The sequence below is a fragment of the Callospermophilus lateralis genome, chromosome 2, assembly GCF_048772815.1.
Source record: "Callospermophilus lateralis isolate mCalLat2 chromosome 2, mCalLat2.hap1, whole genome shotgun sequence".
Taxonomy (NCBI): Eukaryota; Metazoa; Chordata; class Mammalia; order Rodentia; family Sciuridae; genus Callospermophilus; species Callospermophilus lateralis.
Window position 1 is genome coordinate 111,882,545 of NC_135306.1, and position 9,900 is coordinate 111,892,444.

Here is a 9,900-nt window from a genome sequence, read left to right on the forward strand (position 1 = left end):
CAATACAGAAACTGGAGGAAAAACTCTGGGATTTTTTTTTTCTTTTTGCACAGTACTGGAGAGCAAACCCAGGGCCTTGTGCATGCTAGGCAAATGCTCGACCATTGTCCCTATATCCCCAATCTGGGAGAAACAACTCTGAAAGGTGGTGTACTTTAGAAGACAAAATATGAAAAGGACTTTAGAGTCAAATCAATTCTCATTCAAATCTCTGTCCCATCACTCACTGGCGGCAGGATCTCAGGAAAGTCACTTAACCTCTTTGAGCTGTGGTTTTCAGTCTCTTGGGAGGCTCCATATGGTATGGTACTAGGGAGACCTAGGCATCAGAATGCCAATTGTGCCCTGGAAGGGGCAGTGGGTGGCAGTGGAATCAAATGTTTACTAGTTGTGCAAACGGGAGCAGGTTACTTAGCATCTTTGAACCTCAATTCATGGTAGAGACTTTCACATCCATATGATGCAGCTGAGGTAACAGTTAAATAAGAACACATACATAAGCACCTAGTACTGTTCCTGGCACATGCCACCCAGAGCGAGCATGACACTTACTTTGAGGTGGCTCTAAAGTTGAAATATTCGTTGCTAAATAAATAATGGATGTAAATGCTCAAAGAAAACAAGATCTCTCTGTTCCTCTATGTCTGAATAACTAGGCATTTGCCAATAAAAAGGTTCAATGATTTTTTGCAGCAGAGAAAGAAAGTGGGAGTGGGTCCCTGAAATACTACTCAGCGCCTAGCATCCTGGGAGGTGCCTGGTAGCTGGTGGGGAGAGGCTTCCACTTCTGTGGCCCATCAGGCCTGGCCTTGCACATTACCATTAGGACAACCCAGAGAAAGAAGGTTCAGTGCCACCTGGGAATTTCCTATAATCTGGTTTATAGGCAGTGTTTCGTCTTATGAGAAAAAGGTCAGAAGAAGAGACAGGTTTACTCTGCCATTTAATGATTTCTCTCATCCTTGTGAAAGCTACACTATGATTTAGGAAATAGAAATTTAAAACAGGGTTGTGTGTTCATGCATTCGCCAATAGTTTTTAAGTATGTCCCTTTAACGGAGCAATGTAATCACCGTCCAAAATGGGGAGGCCAACTCAAGGCAGGGCAGTTCTACTATTGGCCTGTCTACATTCTAATATAAATGTTTATCTACAAACGCCTTGTGCTTTGTGTGGTCCATTGTCACCCTAAAGAGATGTTTAGTTTAGTTTAGTTTAGTTTAGTTTTTCCATCAGAGCAAGATAAAAATATTCAAGTGTCAGAAGAATTGTCCAAAATTGATAGTCATCTCCAACTCAACTGAGTCAGACGTCAAAGAAATGAAGTTCAAATGTAACTGTGAGATTTTAGTTCAAGGATCTTAACCTAAAAATAGTTTAAAATGCAGAAATAGATGCTACGAACTCTTTTTTCTTTCCAGAAAGCAGGCAACTGAAGGCAATAGTTGACTTCAGAGGAACCCAGTCCAGGGAGGAGGGATGGCCGGTGCTAGAAATTCTATGTCCACCTGGTGTGGCCTGGAAAGAGGAGCCATCACTTACAAGCAAAGGGCCTCGACATCGTGGTAGGAAGTGTTGGTTGAAGGACTGAGAATCCACCCTCGCACCCTTGATTATGGCTTATAAATGTGCTGTTTGGTGGGCCTGGGTAATTAGTGTTTGTGTTAAGCAGTTACGGGGTTAAGTGCTACCAGGGGTTTGATCTGGGCTGACAGAGTCTGAGCTGCAGAGTGGGGTGGTTGCCTAGCAACAACACCTGTAGCACATTAAGCAGCCAGTCAGCTTTGTCAACTTCTAGCAGGGGCTTTGTGGAGCGGAAGATGGGGGTGGGGAAGGTTATGGGGCACAGAGGTGGAAAGCTGGACGGGTGGGTCTCAGGATGGAAGGGGCGGTGGGTGGCAGAGGAATCCGGTGTTTTTGTGAAGAGCATTGTGTCTACTTCCTCAAGCAGCAGGCAGGTGGCCATTCTAGGTGGGGGTCCAGGACAGGGATTCTCAGTATTGCTCTTGCCTCTTCCTAAAACCCTCCCATCAGCCACGAAATGAAGCAGGAATCTCTTCCTCAACCTAACTCCTCCATCAAATAAGAAGCCTCAGTGGGACTTGGTGCCTAGAGAGGGGGATAAGGGAGTTGCTGCTTCTGTGGTTTGTTTTCAGATGTAAGAGGAATGGAACCACAGAGAACAAAGGCAAAGACCCCAGGAGGGTAAACTCCTTCTCCCCTCTTCCTGTTGCACCGTCCCACGCATCCCTCTGGACTTCATCCCATGTACACCTGAGACATCACCGCAGGAAAACAGAACAGATGGGTGGGGGGGGGGGGCGATAAATGACATTATTGATGCTGCCTTTATAAATTCATGGTCTAGCTGGTTCCCAACATTTTACTAATATTCCCAAGCTGCCTCTGAGTGGGGTGGGGGCCAGAAAGTGAGGTACGTTCTAAGAGAAGGCAATTCAAAACATAGCACTAGCAATGAGAAGGCTTGGGTCAACTCCACTTCTGTCCCTTATAAGCCATATGCCTTTGGCCAATACCTGTCCCGAGACTCCATGCCCTTGTCTGTACAGTGGGGGATAATTCCACCTGCCCCACTTACCTCTCAAGGATCAAAGGAGGTCATTTAACTAAAAGCAGGTTACAAATACCATAAATCCTCCCACATGTAGAGGTTTCCATATTACAAAGATGTGGATATATCTGCTCTTTTGGAATAGCCTGAGCTACTTGCTGTCTGGCCCAGAGAGCAGGGGAGAGGAGTGGCCACGTGCTGTGTTGCTGGGTAACTGGTGGGGGGATGCCTCTGAAAGGAGGCCTATTCAATGCTTCTGTTCTGGGTTCACTGGTTCAAATCCAGCCCTAGGCCAACAATTACTGTAATCATTGGGTTTGGAATTCAGAGCGACTGACTTTCAAAGACCTTTCGCTTATCTATGACCCACTGAGTTTTCACCATAAACTTATGCATGCAGTTACAAAGGAAGCAAAGAGGCTCTGGAACCTGGCTCACAGTCTCAGGCACACACCTCCCCAGCCTCCCTTTCACAGGTCAAGGCTGCTCCTTCTAGATTATCTTAAAAAGCAATCTAGTGGCTGAGGGTGATGTTGTTTGCCCTCTGGGCTGGGAAATAAGTATCCTAATGCTTGGCCACATCTGACCCAGCCTGTCCTACCCCAGCCTCCCTTCATGGTGGAGAGAGCAGGCAGGTCTCCTTTTACACTGCAGCTTTTTCCTCCCACCCTTTAAGTCAAACCACATCTGATATATATATATATGTGTATATGTGTATGTATATATATATAGAAACCAGCAGAGTTAGGCCTCTCCAGGCTGAAGTGGCGGCTCACCAGCCCAGAATGCACCACGATTTCTATGTGATTTTGTGGGTTTTCTACCTATCTGGCTATGGGGTCTGTGGATGCCCTGTCACATGCCGAGGGACATTCTATGTGTGTGAGAGTATGTGCACGAATCGCTCACTCCGTGGCTTCTCTGCTTCCCATGTTTTGCCGTTATTTTCATACCCTGTGTTATATTTAACTCAAGTCATAATATTTGGGGGGTTGGAAGCCTGCTGTTTCACCAAGAAAGGCATTTGAATATTCTCAGTTCCAGAGAATTCCAAGGGCTCTGGGAAGAGAGTGAGGCGCTTGCCCCAGATTTGTCTGACACATTGCGGTCACGTGGACTCCATTAGTGGATGACTGAGGCGTTGAGCAGGCAGCCTAAAGGAATGTTGTAGAAACGATGAAGAGGAGCCCCTGAGTGATGTCAGCAGGAGGCGGATGCCTCTGGGTGTCCCAGGGCACTCACCCCACACATCCCCAGAGAGGGGAGTGCTAATTGGCAAATCGCCTGCCTTGTCACCACCCCACCTCTTACACCTGATTCCATGGGGGGGGGGATGAGGAACGGGAGTCCTGGGACATAAGGGGAAGAAGAACTCAGCTCCTCTCACTTCTGTGTATGCAAATGAATCCCCAAACAAACACTGGGAGTCACTGTTTCCCCCAAAGATGCCCTGGCAAAGTTAGCACTGGGCAAAGGCCTGGATGTCCATAAAATGCAGAAACAAGGATAAAATTATTTTATTCCTTAAAGTGTAGGATTATCCTTGAGAACAGTAGATTCACCTGTTTCCAGATTTTATGGACACCCTGTATATACTTTGAAATTCTGAGTCTACATTGTCTGAAATTTCTTTCTGTATATATATATAATACATTTTTCCAGGAGACTCAACTCTATTTCTTTCATGCCACTTCCCCAAGCACAACAGAGTAGTTTGGGCAGGTCCCACAGTCCACTGAGGTGGGGCTGTGAGTACATGGAGAGAGAGGACAGGCAGGAGTACCATGTGGTTTTGACTATGGTGTCTAGACACAAGCAGCTCCCAAGAGCTGGAGGAGAGGGGAAGGGGTGTCATGTCCCAGGGTACCGGATGCTATCTGGTCCCCTCACCAGCCAGAGCAGCTGGCTGAGACATGCATGGTGTCCAGGGGAGCAGGTCCTACCGATGCTGTGAAAGGGCTTGCCAGGTAGAGCATCCAGGAGCCAGTCACTGGGACAAGGACCAGAGGTTAGCCCAGTCCCAAGCCTTTGCAGGCTGCTGTCTCATGTGTAGCCCGGACTGAAGTACTAAAGCCAGCATTTGCTTCACATTCATGGGAACTGACATATGGTATAATTTTTTTTTAAATCTTCCAAGTTCCCTAGGCAGCTTTGACGTGAATATTAATACTAACATAATTTCATGATGATTAGAGAACACAATTAGGGGCTATTAATAATGACACAAATAATGACATTTAAGGCCTTATTTTAATTTGAGTAATATTCTGTCTGGTGGTATTTAAACAGCTCTGTCTAGCACAATTAGTATAGTACTGGGGCACAGTCACCACTCACAGAATCCACCAGTCCCACCTCACCAACCCACCTCTATGGCAAGAAAGAAAGATGGGGGCTTGCTGCCCCTCTCCTGGGATGCCTCCAGACAGTGCCCTCTGTCCTAGGTGTGGCCTGGCCCCAGAAATAACACCCTCAGAGAGAGAAACATATGTATAGATTTCAAAAGTACAAATTGGGAAAGATGGCTGGCTGGTGGCTAGAGGTCATTCCATCCTTAGGTAGCACACCTCCCAAGATGGAGGCAAAGAACAGGTTCCATGTCTCCAGCTTCTCAGTGAAATCCTCCAGGACCTGAAGAACGTGGCTCTCCACTGAGCCCCAGGAACCTCTCCGACCCGTCTCCTCCAGGAGCACTATTCTGTCAGAGTGTACACCCATTCTATTGTAATGTCTGTTTCCTCATCCCCCTCCCCACTAGAGGAGGGCAGAGACCTTCCTTCAACTTGAGTTCCTAAGTACACAGTTGGCTATCAATAATTGCTTTCTGAGTGACTTAATGGCTAAATGACTGCAGACTCTGCCTTCCATCCCTTGGGTACTGTTGAAGCTGGAATCCTGTCATAGCCTTATACTTATAGAGCTCTGAGCCTCATCTTTTGGATATTTGAGGTCAACAGGACACATTTGGGAGATGACTGGGCTTGTTGAGGAAATGTGCAAAAAGGAAATGTCTGTGAAATATGAAACTGCAGTGGTCAAGCACACTGAAGCAGCCAATGGCACTTAAAAGAACCTAAGGTCCTTAATGTATGCATTACCCAATTAAAGGGGACTATACCCAGATTCCATATGCTTCAGAACCGTAAACTAAATATGAAGAGAACTAGAAGATATGAGTGGACTAGAAGCCAGGCTTTCTCCCATTTCAGGTCTCTAGAGCAGAAAAGAGGAACAGAAACAATAAACTTCCTGATAAGTGGAGGGACAGGAGGTTGGAAGGAGGGAGAAGGGGAAAGGTGGAGAGGGGGAGGAAGAGGAGAGGGAAGGGGAAGGCAAGCATATTTGTTGAGCATTTATCAAGTGCTAAGCACAAGGAGTACTTAATGTCCATTTTCTTCTTTGATCCTCAGAATAATCCTGCAAGAGATATATATACTATTACTATTCTCATTTTGCCAGTAGTGAAACTCAAATTCAAAGGGGTTAAAGTCATATGCCTGGTCACACAGCAGTATGTGGCTACCCCAGGCTTCAAACCTATGTCTGTATGACTTCAAAGCTCCCAAACTGTAACCACACACTGCCCTAGGACAGTGACAGAGGAGGATTAGGACCATGTGGGATGCTATGTCACAAGAGGGGGGAGGCCACCCACCAATGGACATCATAGATGAGGCAGCCTGTTGATGTCCCTCCCACTGAAGGATCCTGCTGGGTCTGCAGGAGGAGAAATGGAAATCCACTGGCCAAGGGCCAGCACAGGGAGCCCCAGAGTTGATGAGGGCTGGAAGCAGGCCCCCTGGAATGGGTGGCCCTGGACATGCCCAAAGACAGGGTTGGCAGGCAGCCACTTCCAGCACAGGCTGACGGTGTTTTGGCAGAAGCCAGCGAGGCTGCGGAGGCCGGGGCAGGGCCTGCAAGCAGCGGGGGAAGTTAAGTGGAACCCTTTCTGGGTAATTGACTCTGTCTGCCCATAGGACCCCTGCCAAGCCCAGGCAGGCCCCGGCCTGACATGCTGCAACCTGTCTGGAGTCTGCTCTGCAGAGGCAGAGCGCCTGGTTGACAGCAGGCTGGTAATTTTGTTCTAAGACTCACCCCTTCACTTGCAGGCCTCCTTTTGCCTGAATCCCTGATGCGTAACTCAGGGAACCATCTGATTCTATGCCAATGGTGGCAGTGGCAGCAGCAAAATGTAGCCAGCAGGCAGGGTGGCATTGAATGGAGGATAGAGGACCGGGGAAGGGAGGGTCCAGGCTGCCCCGCCTGCTCACCAACAGTCATCACGCTGCAGTGAGCTGCCATCCTCTATACCCCACATGCCACATGCACAGGATCAGACAGGGGTGGAGAGTTCAGAAACACATTGGGTCCCACATCAAAGGGTTCTATGGCAACAGGAAATCTATGACAGCCCCAAAGCTTGTCACTCATCAGTTTTCTCCTCCCAAAACATAATACTTGTTTTCTATAGGGACTGACCACCATCCTCCAATCCTCCCTCTCGTCCCTTAGTCTACATGGTGTGGGGATTCTGTCCACCCATCCCTCACACCTGGCCCTCCCCAAGGAAACAGCAGAACCCAGGATCTGCTTTGACAGGGACCTGAGGTCCTAAGGTCCTGACCACGTGAGGAAGGGCAAGTACAGGGCTGCATAGAGGACACATGAAGATGGGACTTCCTGGGACTTGGGAGGGGGCAAAGAAGCACAGAAACAAGTACAGGATTGCCTTGCCCAGGGTCATCTTTGGGCCCTTGGTTGCTTCTCACTCTTGTTTAGCATGTAGCTAAACATAGCTTCTCACCTGCAACTGCTCCCAGTGCTCCCAGAGCTCTGGGACTGGCCCTGCTATCCCCCCAGCTGAGGGTTATCTAGGGCAACATGTGAATCCACCTCCACCACTAAGCAGAAGGCGAGCAACTCCGATTCCATCCCCCAGGTACTCCTCTACAGGGGACTGTCATTGCCACAGTGGATTATGCCCTTCTACCCTCTTGCTAGACTATTTCAATAGGCTCCTAACTAACATCTGGGTCTTCTATCTCCCCCTCCTATCCGCTTTTATATAACCAGTATCAGAATTAAATTTCCAAAAGGTAAAAAATTATACCCACTGGAGTTGTGGCTCGGTGGTAGAGCACTTGCCTGGCATGTGTGAGGCCCTGGGTTTGATCCTCAGTACCATCTATAAATATAAAAGATCCATTTGTAATGTTTTTAAAAATATATTTTAGTTGCAAATGGCAACTGAAAGGCACTGAAAGAGTAAATAATTTGTCCACATTTACATAGCTAGGGAAAGATGGAGCCAGGATTCCCAATTTCCACTCTTACTCATAAGTCAAGAACAGCATACATGACCGGTGTGACTCCACATCATGTACAATCAGAAGAATGAGAAGCTATATTCCATTTATGTAAGACATATCAAAATGCATTCTTCTGTCACGTATAACTATTCAGAACAAATAAAAAAATTTTTAAACCTAACAATGATCATATCACACTTGCTTTCCCCTCAAAAAATTTGAAGATCCTTCCACCTCTATCCCATCATAAATCCTGATTCGTTGGCATTTCATGTTTCAAATATCTGTTCTAACCCCCTTCCTGCTCCACCTTATCTTCCTCTCTGCATTGTGGCCCCCCGTGCCGTTTTCTCCCCCACATGCTACCAACCTTGATATCTTTGTTTTCAATGTTCCTTCTCCCAGAGACGCCCTTTGTCACCTGTTGATACCTGCCCCAAGTCCCCTTTCTCATGTCCCACCCCAGCTAAAGCTAGTGCTTTAGCACTCCTAGGAAAGCTCTTTGTTCTGGTGGCAAACCATGAGCCTGGGACATCCAGGGTTCCCAAACTCACTCTGGTTATCAACTGTGTCACCTTGAGAAGGCAAATTTAACTCCTCTGCGTATCAGTGTAACTGCCTGGAAATAAAGGTACTTATTTACAAGAGTTGTTGTCAGGATCAAAAGAGGGCTTTTGGGAAGGCATCTGGATCCTCATTGGTCAAGGTGAATGTTCTTCCACTCATCTTTCCTCTGCATAGCAATGATCACTCCCTTACATTTTAATTGTTGGGCTCCTCCTCCAGGAGCCCAACTATAAGTTACCTAGGGCTGGTGTTATATCTCATTGGTCTCTGCTGTTCCCTAAACACTAGCCACATACCAAATATCCTTCAATAAATGTATTTTGTATGCATCTATTTAAGTACTTGATCAGTGTCAGAACACAGTAGAGGGCATTCTTCCTCTATCTACCTGTCAAGAAGGCAAATCCAGATGACTTCTGGATCCAGGTCCCTTCAACCTGAGAGTCTAGAATTTGAACCACCTCTTCCCTATAATGAAGTTGTGCAAAATATAGAACTTTCAGGGCTGGGGATATAGCTCAGTTGGTAGAGTGCTTGCCTACTATGTACAAGGTCCTGGGTTCAATTGCCAGCACCACTCACCACCACCCCCTAAAAAAGTCAAATACAGAACCCTCTGCTTATCATATACTCTTTGTTATCAACAATATCAGCTTGAGGTCACACGGACTCTTCACATCCATTTCTAGCCCCTCATATTTTTCTCCTCCCAATTATTTTTTTCCAGGGGTCTGGCATTTCTAGTCCACACCAGGAAACTGAAGTTCTCTGGCAGCCCCTAAACCACAGCTGCCACTGGTAGAGAAGTCAAACTGGCAAATAGAAATGTCACTCAATCATTTCTCAGTGCTTTCCTCTCCTTGCCCTTCCCCACTGCATATAATGAGAAATTCTTTTTGCCCAAATATTGTTTGAATTTCAAATACACAATTTCCCTGGGGGTGACCAGATGAAAAGAGAAATCTGGTTTGCAACATAAGACCTCTATGCAGAAGCTGCATTGAGTGAACACCGAAACTAAATTTTTATTGAGCTCCTTGAAATGACAGGAGCACATCAAGGCAACCAAGCTCCTTTCCCACTGTGGTGAGCTTAAATTATTTTAAGCGAACACCAAGAAAGCACCCCTCAAGGGGTAAGAAAAGAAGGGAAGATTTAAACGCAGTGGGTGAAATGATGAATCTGCTCATGACGTCTAACCTATCCTGGCAGCTCCCCCAGTACTGGCCTGCCAACCCTCCTGTCCATACAGTCCCTGACTCTGCACAGCTGGGGTCCTAGTTGGGAGGGAGGGCAGGGGTTTTACAAGCCCCTAGGTCAATGACTCTCAACCCTGGCTGCATTAGACTCACCTACAGTATTTTAGGAAAAACACCCCACACAGGACAAATTGAACAAGAGTCTGTATGTAAGGGTCAGACCTCGGAATTTCATTAAAAGCTTTCAGATAAT